General features: G+C 42.8%; 1 protein-coding gene across 6 annotated transcripts in view; it reads left to right on the plus strand.

Annotated features, from left to right (window-relative positions):
* The window catches only part of MRTFB (myocardin related transcription factor B), a 484,967-nt gene that overhangs the window by 112,135 nt on the left and 355,762 nt on the right, over positions 1 to 17,070 (plus strand). For 5 of the 6 annotated variants that reach the window (XM_077448954.1, XM_077448957.1, XM_077448959.1 and 2 more), the window contains exon 2: positions 6,103 to 6,173. The gene's annotated coding sequence lies outside the window, so the exon portion shown is untranslated. Of the gene's footprint in view, positions 1 to 6,102; positions 6,174 to 13,991; positions 14,078 to 17,070 lie in introns of all 6 variants that reach the window. The other variant, XM_077448955.1, reaches the window with a different exon arrangement.

The raw sequence follows: 17,070 nt of genomic DNA on the forward strand, positions 1-17,070 counted from the left end.
TTCGTGGCTCTTTTGATACCAAGGTCAGGTAAACCAAGAAAGATTGCAGCCACAACTGGCAGAAGAATTGCCCAGGATACAAGGAAAAACCCACAGGTAAACGCAGGAGAAATACAGGCTGCTCTCCAAAAAAGATGGCATGGTTGTTTTTAAGGAGCACAATTCAACGATACTTGAACAAAAAAGAGCTGCATGGTTGAGCTGGCAGAAGGAAGTCTTTATTGCGCCAATGCCACAAAAAAGCCCAATGAGGCATGTCAAGGTGTTGTTGGGCATATTGTAACCAGGCTTTTTTGTGGAACTTGTGCAGTAGAGGCTTCTTTCTGGCAACTTGACCATGCAGCTCTTTTTTGTTCAAGTATTGTATTATGTTCTTTAAAAACAACACCACCATCTTTTTCCAGAGCATTTCTCCTGAGGTTACCTGTGGGTCTTTCTTTGTATCCCAAACAGTTCCTGCGACAGTTGTGGCTAAAACATTTTCATCCAAGTGACTTTCGTACGATTTTCAGCCAATTCCGACTTATTGTATGAAAATTCCAGATGGGACAAACTCCAAAACTTTTCTCATAGGGGAACAGAGCGAACGATTTTCGTTTTTTAAGTGTACCGTTTTCAAACAAGAAAAATCAGAAAAGAAAGACTGCGCATGATCAGAAACAATAAACATCAACAAAAAAAAGCCTCTGCGCACGAGAATTTTTGTATGAATTTTCGGTTCTGATTTGCTTTGAAACAACAAGGAAAATCGAAACAATTGTTTGCCCAATTTTCTTATAGTGTGTGCCCCACATAAGTCCTCAGACCTGATGCAAGCAATGGGCTGGCACTTATGAGGAGTTATGCAAATACCGTAACTCCTTAAAGTGGTAGTAACCTCAATACAACAAATCCACAGCAATGAGAATGCCACATTATAAGGCTCCATGCACACTGAAGCTGATAAACTGCAGTTTATTGGCGTTTGGGCGTTTTTTGTAAAAGCCCATAAACTCCACTCTATGTTAGCCTATGTGTCCATGCACACATGGACGTTTTTCAGCTTTAATGAGCAGTGGAGTTTATGGGCTTTTTTCTGAACGCCAGAAATTTGCGTTCAAAGTGCCGTTTTTCAGCGGCAAAAAACGACAAACGCTCATTAACGCTCATTAACGCTCATTAACGCTCGTTCATTAGTGTTCGGCATTCTATTTTTCAATGCATTGTGGGATTTTTGGAGTGTCCTCTGTGTATTTTTATAAAAAACGCCCATTAACGCTAACGCTGTAAAACGCTCATTAACGCTCATTAACGCTAGTATAAAACGCTGTTAAAAGCAGGTTTTTCAACCAGCGTTTTCTGCCAGCAATCTGGCGTCCAGAAATAGCTTTTTTGAGTTTCAGTGTGCATGGAGCCTTATGCAGTTAAAAACACAAAGGGATAAGCTAGAGCATCATAGCTGCGATCGTACTATTTTTTGTAGTTTATTATTATAGTAGTCCATTCCGGCTGAAGCTGGCGTCATCTTTGCAGGAACCAGCTGGTGCCTTCCCCTAGAGTATTTCTGCCCTTTCTCTTGGATCACAGTGGGAATCTTGCGCATGCGCAGTCAAGTCTTTGGTTTTCGGCAGCCTTCGACTTCAGGAAGTGATAGTTCTCTGAGCACTCCACTATGTAATGCTCACATGTGATGTTGAGCCTCAATAATTGAAATTCAATAGATAAAAGGGGAGTCAGGTTGTATGTGGTTTGCAGCAGATTCTAATGCACAATGCGAGAAGCTCGCACTGTTCAGTGAATTGAAGCAATTTCAGTACAGGACTGGAACCTGTCCATCTGTGCGAAACACTAAATGGGAAGCAGTAGTTTTGTTTTAAGCAGTTGAGGATACTACACACAAAAACATTTAATCAAAGTAAACAGGTGTGTGTAGCACATCCAGTCCTTCTGCTCCAGTCCTGTAATTCTCCCTACCACTTAGTCCCGGTTCATACTGGTGTGATACGGGAAACCCTGAGATTCAGTGCCGGTTCCTGCATAGCACCTGAATCGCACACTGGTTCACACTGACATCTGTGAACTGCTGGGGGTGTCAATGTAAAGTTAAAAGGGTTGTAAAGATTTGTGTTGTTTCACCTTAATGCATCCTATGCATTAAGGTGAAAAAACACCTGTCAGTGACCGCCCCCCAGACTTTGACAGCAGCGGGAGCCAATGGTGCTCTGCTGCTGTCTCAGCCAATGAGGAGGGGAGTCCCGGGCAGCCGAGTCTCTCCTGCAACATCGCTGGATAGAGATGGGCTCAGGTAAGTATCAGAGGGGCTGAGGGGGGCTGCTACACACAGAAGGTTTTTTTATCTTAATGCATAAGATGCATTAAGATAAAAACCTTCTACCTTTACAATCACTTTAATTACACCCCCAGATCGGTTCACAAATTGCGAACTGTGAAATTATGCAAATCCAATTCCAGTGCGGACCAAAAAAAGGGTCCTGCCCCATTTTGGCGCGAATGCGATTTCAGCCATACAGTTTGTATAGCTGAATTCACATTGCACAGACATCACGTGATCTGCACAGCAATGCGGTGCTAATCACATGCAATGTCTGTGATCACACCAGTGTGAACCCAGCTTTACTGGCAATTTTGGGCTCTAAAAGTGAAAGCCAATAGCTGCTGTCAACAAAAGGACGGTCATACACAGTGTTTATAAACACTGGGAGGCCAAATATTCCCTGTGTTTTTGTAGTAGATTCATTCCTATGATCATCTGCTCCATCTAGTGCCCAAAATGCTGATTATTTTCTCATTGATGTAAATTCATAAAATGATACCACTAGATAGAGAGCTGATGGTCATATGAATTAAAATGTTAGAGAAAATACTGCAAAATTCTTCCAGCCTGCATGAATGTAACATTCGTCCAGCAAATGTCTTTTAAATAAATCCTGTAGTATCTGCTGCAAGAATTCTCATCTGCTTGTTTGCGATGTACATTGTGCACTGAGGTGCGTGCTCAAAGCTTAAAGTATAACTAAAGGCAAAACTTATTTTTTTAGTTTGGATAGAGTGCAGAGGGATTAGAGCACTTGTCAGTTTTTATTGCTGTCTGTACCCCCATTAAAGAGATTTACTCTCTCTCTATATGTCCTGTTTGCCATTATCATTGAGCTTGGGTTCACACTATTGTGATGCGGGAACCAGCGCCATTCTAGTGCCAGGTCCTGCATCGCATCTCCCTCCCAGGCAGTTCACACTTCCCTCTGCGAACAGCTGTGAGTGTCAATAGAAAGTTAATGACACCCCTAGATTGAATTTACAGTTCGCACTGCGATCTGCGAACCAAACAGGAATCTGATTGCATGGGTGGGAACACCCATGCGATCTGATTCCAGTGCGTGAAAAAAAAGATTCCTGCAGCTTTTTTGTGTCCTTTTTTTAATCCAATGTGGGTTTAACCATACAGGTTTATGACTGAATTCACATTGCACAGACATCGCATGTGATCAGCACAGCAATAGTGTGAACCCAAGCTTAAAGTAAAAGGAAAATCTCAACTTTTGGGTTGTCCCCAGAAAGGAGGGAAAATCTTCCAATGGGGACACTAGTTCTAGTGACCTAGATGATTAAGGAATTCCCTTAATTTGCAGGGATTGCCTCTCACTTCCTGTTTGGCTTTGAGACAGGAAGTGAGTGGAAATCTCTGCAATGGGAAACAGATGATGAAAAAAAATCTGACAGGGGTTATAAATACCCTTCCATGCTCTATCCAAAATGGAAAAACAATGTTTGCCTATACTTCTACTTTAAGGCTGATACATATGGACTGAATACCTGCCAGTGTTATGTCCAAAAATGTCCGCCTATCGAATAGTGCATGCGCAGTACACAGCGGACACTATCCGACGGGGGACACTATTTGACATGACACCAGTTCAACATAAACCGGCTGACATTCGGCCCGTGTGTACAGTAGTCTGTGTGATCAACGGCTGACTTTTATCAAACAAGCATGCTAGAAAATCAGCATCCGATTAGTGCTTGCAGCCACTAGTTGTGAGCGCTGATCAGTGTATTCAGGTGGGGGAGGGGCAGTCCCCTTGTCAGAACAAAATAGCTCAGCAAGGGAGACCGCCACACTAACATCACTTGTGTTAGTACAGTGATCTGTCAGTTTTTTCCTTCAGTCCACTGGGTTGAACAAAAAAAAAAAAAACTCCCCATGTGTACCAGGCTTTATTGTACAGTTTCATCTTTCAGGAAATATTTTATTTTCAGGGGTATTAATTACAGTCATTTTGCTGTGTGTTTTAAATGAAAAAAAAATATTGGTCAGGAGCAAGGTTGATTTGTGATGCCTCATTTCCATTGTATGTGTTATCGCAGTATTCATCACAAAGAAAATCACTTTTAAAAAATAAAATAAAAAAATGAATATCTGGTTAGATATCAGTATTTTTGCAGTTTTTACCTTCCTGCATCACACATGGAATACAGAGAACATTTAGTGATGTTTAAATTTAGAATATTAGCTATGTTTGGAGTTACTCTGCCAAGCTTATGAATTTTAAAAGTTAATAGTCTTGTTACAGGAACGGAAGAACTTAGTGCCAGAGAAAGGAAAAGGAGTTACCATTGTACTTGTACTTTCTAAAGGACTGTACTTTACTGTGCAGTGGTATTTCTCAGACTGCATATATTTCACTTTTATTTCTTTTAGGCTTCTAGGTAATTTATTTGAAACTATAGCCAATGTATTGTTATTTTGTGTTTTACTATTTCATTTATATGTTGATAATATGACTTGATATTTTTTTTTTTAAGTAAAAATGTATTTCTTTTAAACCCCAATTAGCTCAAATTAACCTTTTCCTTCGCTTTTCTCCTTCGCTATTATTTCTCTGCTGATTTTTTATTTTTCCTCAATTTTTTTTTTTTTTCATTGTTAACCTTTCTTTCTTTTTTTTCCCCAATGTCTTGTTAACATTTGTGCAAGAAATGAAATAAAAAAAAAGGCTTTTCAATTTGCTGTAATTAGTACTAAAAACATAATTTTTGGCTAGGTTCACATTATTGCTTGTCGGGAATGCGTGCACAAACGCACGTGTTCTCAAAACGTGAGCGAAACTCACTGCTGTTTAGCAGATACATAGGGCTCCATTAATTCTTAATGGCACCCCCACACATCAGCAAAACTCATATGAAACCTTGTGGCACCATGTTGTTTTGTGTGGTGCAATTTTCTGTGGGTAGGGCAGCCCATTTATTTATATAAAAAAACAAATAGTTAATTGTTGTACTTTTTGTGTATATATTACATAGAAGATAAAATATTATTTCAAGACCATATCACCAAAATAAAGCCTAGTTTGTCCCCCTAAAAAACAAAAACAAAAAAAAAAAAACGATTGTAAATGGGCCCACAGAGGAAATGTAAAATATTGCTCTCGTTTATAAGGGGTATACAGGTACAAGAACTGAAGAGGTTAAATATGATTGCCCCCTGGCTTCTGTATGTATAGAATGTTTGGAGATAAACACATCTAGAATAATAATTTGTAGCTATTTTAGACCAATAACAAGAATGCTGCCACTTATAACAGTAGCTCATTTATAGTCCCTACAGGCCTCTTTTAGTCCTTTTTTTATTTTCGAAACTGGTTTTAAAGTCAGTTTTTTTTTGTTTTTTTTTGACAGGCTAGGGAAGGCGAACTCAACCTTTTCACCATGTTACTTTGTTGTTATACTTATACTTGGGTGCTTGGGGTGTAACATATTGTCAAATATACTATCTCCCTCCCAACCCAGAGTGCCAGAAGAAGTCTGATCATCTGATCATTGAAGGACAGGCAGACTGTCCTCCCACCATGGCAAGAAAACTGACCATGCTGGGATGAATGTGCGTCATCACTTGTAAAGATATAGCACTCATGTATGTAAATTAATTGTAATACAAGCTACTTTTTTTTTCTTTTTTAAAAACAGTCCATTATTGTTTTAGTGCTCTAGCTTTATAAATACGAAAATGTAATTTAATTTTTCTGCTATTGTGTTTATTGAAATAGTTTCAATTCATATTAATGGCATACAATCTTGTAACCTTATTTTTTCTTTTTTCTGAAGGTTTTAACATCTTCCATAGGAGATAAGCATGTGAGAGACACCAAAAGCGCAGTTCCACATTAAAGTAACAGGTTTGTTTCATTTTGTACTGCTCATTTGGTGCACTTTTGTTATTTTATTTAACATGTCATTCCGATATTTGCTGCTTGTGTTACTTACAATTATGTGCAGGGCCAGATTTATACATGGCCTTAGTGTGACAGTCACCTGGGGCATTGCCCTGCCTATTGGACCATTACCACGTGGGAATATCCAAACATTACATGCATGAGCACATCTGCCTGTTGTCTAGCAAGGATTGCATCTAGAAGGGAGACAGCTTGTAGCAAATTCACTGCTGATGTTTAAGTGTTATCGCCTGAAGAATAGAAGTGATGTGACTAGAGTATTTCTGTAAAAAAAAATCTCCTGCAAACAGCATCTTTGGAGTGGTGAAGGAGCGGTAAAGCGTCCCTGCCCATTGAAATGAATTGGCAGCACCGCCAGCAAATCGCCGCTGCAGTGGCGTTTTGCAGGTCGTTTTATCCCTTAAAAGCTCCCTGCTAGTGGCCGAAAACCTCTGCAAAAACGAAGGTAAAGTGCCACTATTTTTACCGCCGATGCCTTGTTGTGAAAGCACCCTTAAGGATTCCATACAACAGGTGTCCTGGTTGGCCGTGCTGTCATTACATATGCGCAGGATTCTTTGGTTAAAAAAATGGGCTGCAGAATTACCCTGCAAAAGACTAATGGCTGGTTTCCCCTTTCGCGGGGAGCTGCTATTTGGAAAGGACCTGGATAAGTATATCCAGAAAATTTCAGGGGGTAAGAGTGCGCTTCTACCAGTTAAGAAGAGGAGCAGACGACCTTTCTTTAAGGTGCCTACTGCTTCAGTACCCAGCACTTCTAATTTCAGGCAGTATAGACAGCCTCAGCCATCCGGGTCTAGGGGAAAGCCTCAAGGCCAGGGGCAGAAAAAGCCCTGGGCCCAGAGATCCCCTAAAGTCAGTCCCAAGCCCTCCTTATGAAGAGGCGCCTCCACGTACGTGGGTGGGGAGGAGGCTATTAGAGTTCTCAGATGCCTAGGATGAAGTGATCTGAGACAGGTGGGTTGTTTCTACCGTATCTCAGGGGTACAAAATAAAATTCTGGGAGCTTCCCCCCTCTCGGCTCTTAAAGTTCAACATCCCCACTGACCCGGTAAAAAAAGAGGTCTTTTCTTCAGGCAATAGATCAACTAAGGTCACAAGGAGTGATTTCAGAGGTTCCAGTCAACGAAAGATTCAATGGTTTGTACTCAAATCTTTAAATAATCCCAAAGCCAAATTATGTAAGGCCTATTCTGGACCTCAAGGCTCTGAATCGATTTCTAGTCATTCATTCTTTCCGGATGAAGTCAATTCATTCAGTCGTAGACTCCTTGCATGGACAGGAATTCTTAGCGTCCATAGACATCAAGGATGCATACCTACACATGTCAATCTGCAGGTTCCAGCAAAGGTTTCTGTGATTCACAGTGGACGGCCAACATTTTAAGTTTGTGGCGCTGCCCTTTGGGTTAGCCACGGCACCTCGGGTATTCACAAATGTATTGGCTCTGGTATTGGCAGTTCTAAGATCTTAGGGAACATCGGTTGCAGGATACGTGGATGATCTACTATTGCTAGATCGGTTCCAGACCAGGGGCGGAATGTAGCCTGTGCGTTTCAATTTTTGGAGCGACTAGGTTGGATTCTGAACTGGTCAAAATCGGTTCTGCAGCCAGTTCAGCGCCTAGAGTATCTGGGGCCAATACTAGACACAGTCAAGGCAAAAGTATTTTTGCCTTCAGAGAAGGTCAGAGTCATGAAAAACCTTGTTCAGGTCATAAAAGGGAAAAGATATCCCTCCATTCGCCTGTGTGTGAGGCTACTAGGGAAAATGGTATCTTCATTCGATACAGCAGTCCCTTATGCACAGTTCCACTCCAGACCACTTTAGAACAACATCCTGTCTGTCTGGAACAAGACTGTCCAGACTCTGGACTGGCACATGTCTCTTTGGCTGCAAGTGCGTCAGAGTCTCAGTTGGTGGATGTTAACCAAGAATCTGGTAAAAGGAAAGTCCTTTTTGCCTGTGGCCTGGAGAGTGGTGACGACAGACGGCAGTCTCTCTGAATGGGGGGCAGTCCTAGAGGAGGCCACCTTCCAGGGAGAGTGGTCTTGGAGGGAGAGGAGCTTGCCCATCAACATTTTGGAGATTCAGGCAGCTCGCTTGACTCTAAGCTTATGGACTTCCAGACTACAGGGATGTCCTGTGAGGGTCCAGTCAAACAATGCCACAGCTGTGGCATACATCAATCTCTAGGGAGGCACCAGGAGTCAGACAGCCCAGAAGGAAGTGGATCGCATGCTGACCTGCGGTCAGCCTTACACTTGTACTCGAGTCACTCTGTGGATAGTAAGAAAAGGAACAAAGAGCAACAAAGACCTGAAGTGTGCCAGGGTCACGTGGTCAGTATGCCTAAAAGGGGGGAAAAATAACACAGTAGGATGAAAGCTCAACAACCAGATTACACAGTGAATAACGTCTAACCTGGGGTGGCGGCAAATGAGGTATGTATTTACCTGCAGAAAAGGAAGCGCTAGGAAAGGCAGTAGAGGACCAACCCAGCGTTAGACAAATGTAACACTAACATGCTTGGTATAAAACCGACACCAAGTACCACACCTTGCCAGGCTCCAAGAACCTGACAACAATGCTGCCCCCGAATGCCACGTCTTGCGAGCATGCAGATGTAACAGAAAGGGCCGGGGAGCAAATCAGTAGATTGGCTAAAGAAAGTGAGACCCTGGGCCAGAAACACCACTCCCCTGGCTTTAGGAACCACAAAGCCAGCTATAGCACCCCCTTGAGCCCCAAGCCGATAACCAACACAAAAGGAGACCTGAGAGTACGTCAAAACATCATGTAAATAAACCCACAATGAAAATCAGCTGAACACAGCAGGGAATCTACACCACTGGAACCCTGGACGGCTTCAAATGAAGTGCAGAAAAATAAAACAACCTGATGGATCATACAACATGAAATGCTGAGACTTAACTCGATGCGCCCAGAAAGTGCTGAGGACCGATACAAGCTGGAGGAGGCAAAAAAAGGAAACAAAAACAAAACAGAAAAGCAAATAGGAACTGGATGTTAACCATCAGGACTGGACACCCAACCTGGAAAGCCCAGAAAACATGCCAAGCAGTGTCATGAGCCTTTCTGGTATTTAAAACAAAACCCAATTATCAAGACGGCTGCGCCAGCCAAATGGAAAACCAATCCACCACAACTGGAACTGAAAGAAAGTGTGACGCTGGTACCTGCTTCCGAGACTCGAGCCTACAGATACTGGCCCGGGCCCCGAGAGGGCCCCGGGATCCACGAAAGCCCCAGAGCCAGTAGAAGTTGTGGAGCAGCGAAAGACTGACTAACCAATCATACTATACCCCAGCGCAACTCCTGGCCGGACGCAACTAGGAAAATCCGCGAGCAGACAAAGAAAACCTGTGACAAGAACGTAACCTGCGAGAAGGAAACGTGACTGAACGAGAAACATGAGTAGCATGATCTGATAACCGTGAGCAGCATAAGAAGCAAGGCTGCTAGAAAACATGACCTGCCTAGGAAATGCAGGTTGCATGAGAAACGCGAATTGATGAAACCACAAGAGAAAACCCTGGGGGTACACAAGAGAAAACCCTGGGGGTACACAAGAGAAAACCCTGGGGGTACACAAGAGAAAACCCTGGGGGTAAACGAGAGAAACCTGGAAAAACTAGAGAAACGGGACATAGCATGAGCAGCATAACATAGCATGAGCAGCATAACATAGCATGAGCAGCATAACGTTGCATGAGAAACATAACGTTGCATGAGAAACGTAAATCGCACGAGAAACGTAAATCGCACGAGAAACGTAAATTGCATCAGAAACGTAAATTGCATCAGAAACTTAAATTGCATGAGGACAAAGCATATGAGAAACTAACTGCATGAGAAACGTGAGTTTGAACAAAATGTAAGTGGTGTAAGAAGAGATGAGAAGACTTGCCACCGACCAAGCCAATTAAAAACGATCACCTCAATCTGTTAAATTTATAGGCGTGATGGGTAACCCGGGGTGGAAGAACACGGACAACCCAACTGTGTGTGACAACCAGAAAACTTAACAACAACCCGCCCGTGACACAACAAAACCCCTGGTACCTGACAAGTAAAGGACGTAGGACCTAAGTGTAAGGACCAACAGCGCATGAATGTGAACCTGATGACACCACCCTAATGAAAGCAGAAGTAAGCCCGAGCAACCTGCCGCGCCAAGACAGGAAAATTAAAAATGAACACTCAGGGCTAAGGTACCCACAGACCGTGGTGGGTATAAGTAAAAGGTATAACGGTGAACGTATACGCATGATGTGTGGACTACAGGCGAAAAGATTGTGGGACGACAATCAATTAACAATGAAACCTCAGCCCGTATGGACCTGTAAACGTGACAGATCCTGGATGTATGTACCAGCTAACGGGAATGCCACAAATGAAGGGCAACATGAAACATACGACACATTGGAAAACGTGAACATGGGAAAGACGTAAGAAACACAGGAAAAAATATGAGAAACACGTAAAACTTATGAAAACATAAAGGTTGCCTGAGACACATAAATAGCATCAGACCAGTAAAATACAACAGACACGTAAATTGCATGGGAAAATGTTAACTCTAAGAACCATAACTACCCTGAAAAACCCTATAAGAACCGAAAAAACCTGAAAACGTCAACTGCCTGAGAAACACAAAACGCATGAGCAACGCAAATTGCAAGAAAAACCCGTAAATTGCAGAAAACTGTAAATTACATGAAATGTAAATAGCATGAAACCATAAATCACACAAGAAAACCATGACCATATGAAATGTCAACACCCAAATTTGCCTGAGAACCGTAAATGCGTAAACCGTAATCGCATAAAGCCGTAAATTGCAAAAAACGGAAGTTGCGTAACGACCCGTAAATTGCATGAGAAACCATAAATTGCAGGAGAAGAGCCACCAGGTGGACGAACCCCGCTCCCCTCCCACGGCAAGCCAGCGGGCAGGAGAAGGGACCCCCGTGGAGACGGAGGAGTCCTCAGATGGCCGAACACCCCCCCCCCCGCGCGGAACATCGAGAGAAGTGGGGTCAATAAGCGGAGCTGACGGGTGACGAAACACCCCCCCCAGCATAAACACTGGGAGAGAAATCAAGAGAGCACTTACCCACTTCAGTCACAATGATTCAGAAGAGCTCACTGATTGTTGGCAAATGCTTTACATTCGCTCGTTTTTTTATTTTTTTATTTTTATATACCAGCCCAACAAAAAGTTATGTTGAGGACATCTTAGGTCATAATGTTTAAAATATTCAATACTTATCCTTAGATTCACACACTGTCACTGTCTCGTTGCCCAGCAAGGCAAACAGCTAAAGTTTTAGAATGACAAGGGTTCAGATTTGTCCCTCAACACACTCTGGTACCACACGGGGGAAGCCTGTGCTGAAACCTCCCTCCCCCCTCCCCTCCGGCAGAGGCAGCTGGAGAAAGAGGCGGGCGGGAGAAAGGCTCTCTCGTGGAGACAGGAGCCTCCGGCAAACCCCCCCCCTCCCCCGGCAGAACCACACAGGGGAAGCCTGTACTGAAACCTTCATCATCCCTCCCCTCCAGCAGAGGCAGCCAGAGAAGGAGGCGGGCGGGAGAAAGGCTCCCCTGTGCAGACAGAAGCTGCCGGCGGGTGAACCCCCCCCCCCCCGGAGGAACACCTGGAAGAAAAAAGGGCGACTGAGATAGACGCCCATGAGTGGAGCCCCCGGGGGCCAAAAACACCCCTGTCCACGAGCGCCAGAGCAGCCGAACGTCCTCCTCTGATCCACCGGAAGTGACGTCAGCACGAGAGCCAACGTCCACGAGAGGAGGAGGCAGAGGAGGGCAGGCTTTATGCAGCCTGACTCCTCATACAAATACAGGCTGACCTGCGGTCAGCCTTACACTTATTCTGGGAGTGTAGAATTGACAGACGGACTTTGAGTTGCCAGCAAACGTTTCCAGGGGAGTGGTCCCCTGGAAATCAATCTGCATTGATCTGCTGCCGATGGGGTGTTTCAGATGTAGACCTGCTGGCGTCCAGGTTAAACCAGAAGCTTGACAGTTTTGTGTCCAGAACCAGGGACCGGCTTTGATTAGGAGCATATGCCTTGATAATTCCGTGGGATCAGTTTTCCTTGATATATGCCTTCCCTCCAATCAGGCTGTTGCCAAAGCTACTACGCAGAATCCGGGAAGAGAGAAAGCCGGTGACCTTAGTAGCTCCAGCCTGGCCCAGAAGGACTTGGTATGCACAGATTGTAAGACTGGCAGTGGGAAACCCCTGGGTTCTTCCACTCCATCCGGATCTGCTCTCACAGGGTGCAATATTCCAGCCTGCTTTATGGTCTCTAAATTTAACGGTTTGGCATTTGAAACCAGGATCTTAAAGGTCCGGGGCATTTCTGGGTCAGTATTGTCTACCATGTTGAATGCTAGAAAGCCAGTCTCTAGAAGTATCTACTATAGAGTCTGTAGATCCTATAATTGCCTGGTGTGAGGCCAGGAGGTGGCAGCCCACAGATATGTCATCGAGAGTTTTGGCTTTTCTGCAAAAAGGGTGGCTATGAATCTGACCTTAAGTATAATTAAGGGTCAAATTTCAACCTTAGCAATCTTTTTTCAGAGGCCTATTGCTTCTCACTCCTTAGTATGAACGTTTGTACAGGGGATGATTTTTGTGCTTCCACCAGTCAGGCCGCCTCTGTGCCCTTGGGATCTAAATTTAGTCCTGGGGGTTTTACAGAGGCAGTCTTTTGAGCCTGTCCGACAGATTCCTCTGGTCCTCTTGACAAGAAAATTTGTTGGTAGCAGTGACGTCAGCCAGGAGGGTTTTGGAGTTGGCGGCTCTATCTTGTAACAAACCTTATTTCATTATGCACCAGGATAGGGCGGTTTTGCAGCCACAACCAAAATTTTTGCCCAAGGTAGTGTCCAGTTTTCATCGAAATCACAATATCATTCTACCTTCCTTTTTTTCTGAATCAACAGTCTGCAGAGGAGAAATTATTTCACTCTCTTGATGTAGTATCGGGGTCTATCTGAGAATGTCGGCTCAAATACGGAAGACTGTCCTGTTTGTATTCCCAGAACGTCAACTATTTCTCAAAGGATTCGCCAAGTGATTGTTCAGGTGTATGGATTGAGGGGTCAGGCCCTGCCTTTTCCAGTAAGGGCACACTCTACCAGAAGATCATCAGTTCATCATCAAGCATTGATAGCTCAGATTTGCAAGGCTGCTACTTGGTCTTTGGTGCATACATTCACTAGATTTTAACAAGTGAATGTTAGGAGGATGTTGCATTTGGAAGCAGTGTACTGCAGGCCGCAATATAGATCCTGTTGTTCTGATGGTGTTTCTTTGGTCATAATGAGTTTCTCCCCCTCAAAAAGGAGGGAGAAAGTAAGGGACAGTTGTTTTTTTTTAAGTACATTAACTAGAGCCGCACAATTCTGGGCAAAATGAGAATCACAATTTTTTTGCGTAGAATAAAAAGATCACGATTCTCTCACAAAAAAATTGGGCTAACTACTACTGGTTAGTTTTTTTTTTTTTTTTTTTTTTTAAATTTTTTCCAAACAAATTGCATTTGAAAGACAGCTGCGCAAATACAGTGTGACATAAAATATTGCAATAACCACCATTTTATTCTCTAGGGTCTCTACTAAAAAAGAAATATATAATGTTTGGGAGTTCTTAGTAATTTGCAAACAATGATACTGAACAGCAGATTGACTACATTTCTCTATTAAAATAGGTTAACTGACTAATCGCAACACTGAAGACGTGGAAATTTTTCCAGACATAACTTGGCACCAAGACAGTGATAAGTGACAAAATAATGTAATGGCAAAATAACCAGCAGTGTGAATGTGGCTTAATGGCAACACTACAACTTAAAATGTAAACAGACACCATGCTTTGCTTAATAATAAATCCAAAAATATTGAATCAAACACAATTGTATAAAATGGTATAAAGTCCCACAATAGTGAAAAAATAGTGACTGTCCCCTTGACTGCTATGTCACATCATCATTCATGTTGGATACATTTGGAGACAATTTGCAAAGGTGTGTTGGAGAGCGTGGCGCTGCTTTTAGAGTTGTGAGCACTAAGAACCGAGAACCCAGGAAAACAGTGGCTCCTTTGGGGGACGATGTCTTTTATGACGAAACGCATAGGAAAGTGCCAAGGCTGATGTTATCGCACATGCTTGGTTGAGTGGCACTTGTGATCTATAGCTCATCCTTCCTTCAGTGTTTGGAACCGAGCCAACGCTACAAGTGAGTGGTAATCAGTGGATGCTGTCCGGACTATTCCCTTATTAAACACATGCTGAACACACCAGGTGCCAGGCTTATTAGGCACCAGAACATGTGAGTGTACCAAAGTTTGTTTTTTGATACTTTTTAACCAAGTATGGTTTTATGCTATGGGCTCCCCCTCTGTCATTTCTCTCCCCACCAATGGAGTAATTGCAATGTGATTAGCAAGTAAAGACAACATCTAGGGGTCCCTTTACCACACTAGACTCATCTAATGACAACATCTAGGGTAAGTGCACATCCATGTGGGACACCTGGTCTGAACACCAAGCAGTGGAGCACATATTTGTCTATTTTGGAATTGAGCATGAGCACTCTTTTCAGTATTGTGGGACTTCATACCATTTTATACATCTCTTTGTTTGAGTCAATATTTTTTGATTTATTATTAAGCTGTGAAGTGTCTGTTTTTAATTTAAATGTGAAAATAATTGCAGAAAATTGTTAGAAATGTCTCTATGATCCATTTATTAATCATCTTTTTTTAGGGGTGTCAAAAATCTGTTCAGGCCATTTTATAATATCTTTGTAGAATAAGCAGTAATTTCTCCCTTCATACTTTGTTTTCTATATTCTGATATACTAAAGTCATGCGGGTATGCAAGAGACATTTGCTTTTAACTTCACTTTTTAAAGGGAATGAGGCGTTGTTTCAGTGAGCTGTAAGAATACCAATAAATTTGTCTATATCCGTAATACAAATACAGAGGAGCTTGTGCCTGAATAGTCAGGATTTTTTTTATTTTTATATATGATATGTATAGTGTTATATGAGACAAACAACACCTCTCCTAGAATGCAGGCTCTTCAAAATAAGGTTGAGCTACTATGACAACCAATGAAAATTGCAGAATATGGAATGTTGGATTTATGATTGACAAGGGCATGTTTAGAAATTGCAGAATTTACTTGCTGTAATTACTCATAGGATTAATGTCCATGGCCTTAGTGGTGAGACTGAAAAACACTTTTACTTAATGGGTGGATTGAAAGTGTGATTGTGTTGGGCAGATATTTGCTGTTCTAGTTGGCCATTACTGTAATGGGTGGTCAAAAGCAAATCAAAAGAGGCAGAAAGTAGTGGAGCCAATCCTAGCAACCAAAAAGTTGGTCAGTTATTACATTATGGGTGTGATCCAGGTTTTGGGAGTAGAGAGGCACAAGGGAGAAAAGCTTCCATGCAGGTGTATAAATAGACCTGTATTTTCGAAATATATTGCCACTCAAGAGAAAATCTGTAACACGATCTGCACTTTCTAAAGAATATATAAAGCTGAATGTAGGAGTTTCATCCCTGTGTATCATCTGAGGCTGTTCACTTCACTGGGTATATGTGACACTTTACATCCACTTTAAGACCCCTTACACACTGAGGCGGGAGCTGCGTTGGCGGTAAAAATGCGCTATTTTTAGTGCTGCTTTACCGTCGTTTTAGCGGCGATATTCGGCCACTAGCGGGGCAGTTTTAACCCCCGCTAGCGGCTGAAAATGGTTAAAACCACCTGCAAAGCACCGCTGCAGTGGCGCTTTGCCAGTGGTATAGCCGCGCTGCCCCATTGATTTCAATGGGCAGGAGCGGTTTAGGAGTGGTGTATACACCACTCCTTCACCAATCCAAAGATGCTGCTTACAGCAAAAAACAACGAAAACAGAAATTTTTTTTTTCTCTGGAGTTCTGTTTTAGATGAGAAACCCTCTTTAAAGAGGAGCTCCACCCAAAAATGGAACTTCCACTTGTACGGTTCCTCCGGTGTCACATTTGGCACCTTTCGGAGGGAGGGGGGAGAAGATATCTGCCTAATACAGGTATTTGCACAAACTTCTGGCGATAGTGTCCAGCCCCTCCCCCCACTGTCTACTGGGAGACACACAGGTCCCAGAAGACATCAGGGACCAGTCAGAATGTGCAGCGCGACTTGTGCATGCGCAGTAGAGAACCAGGCTGTGAAGCCGCAAGGCTTCGTTTCTCGATTCCCTTACTAAAGAGGCCGGCGCCTCCAACCGGGAGCCAAGGGATGGGTCGGCTTCAGGTGAGGATCATGGGCGCCCTGGACAAGTAAGTGTCCTTATTTTAAAAGTCAGCAGCTGCAGTATTTGTAGCTGCTGACTTTTAATTTTTAATTTTTTTGGGTGGAACACCGCTTTAAGTGAGAACCCAAATGTTTATTGTCAAGTAAACCATTCATCATATGTAAAATGTAGTGTAAATATTGTTCTTAACCAAATCCAACTGCCATGTATATTTCGGTAAGCCCTTAAAAAGTCCTTTTAAATAGTGCCAGGGCCAATTGTCCTTATTTTAACGGTTTAGTATATTCTTAAGCTTGTTTAGGAATATAAAATTACTTTAATATTATAACATTCTCCAGTAATCACATTTTATATGCTTATAGTATTTACTGTGATAATAGAGTGCATTTTTCAGTAACTTTAGCATAGCATCCAGTCAGCAATCCCCTTGAGGGAGAGGCTCACAATAAGCAAAATATGAGATGGCACACGGATGGTG

The sequence above is a fragment of the Lithobates pipiens genome, unplaced genomic scaffold (genome assembly GCF_037356315.1).
Source record: "Lithobates pipiens isolate NorthernLeopardFrog02 unplaced genomic scaffold, aLitPip1_a1.2 Scaffold_22, whole genome shotgun sequence".
In the NCBI taxonomy this organism is placed as follows: domain Eukaryota; kingdom Metazoa; phylum Chordata; class Amphibia; order Anura; family Ranidae; genus Lithobates; species Lithobates pipiens.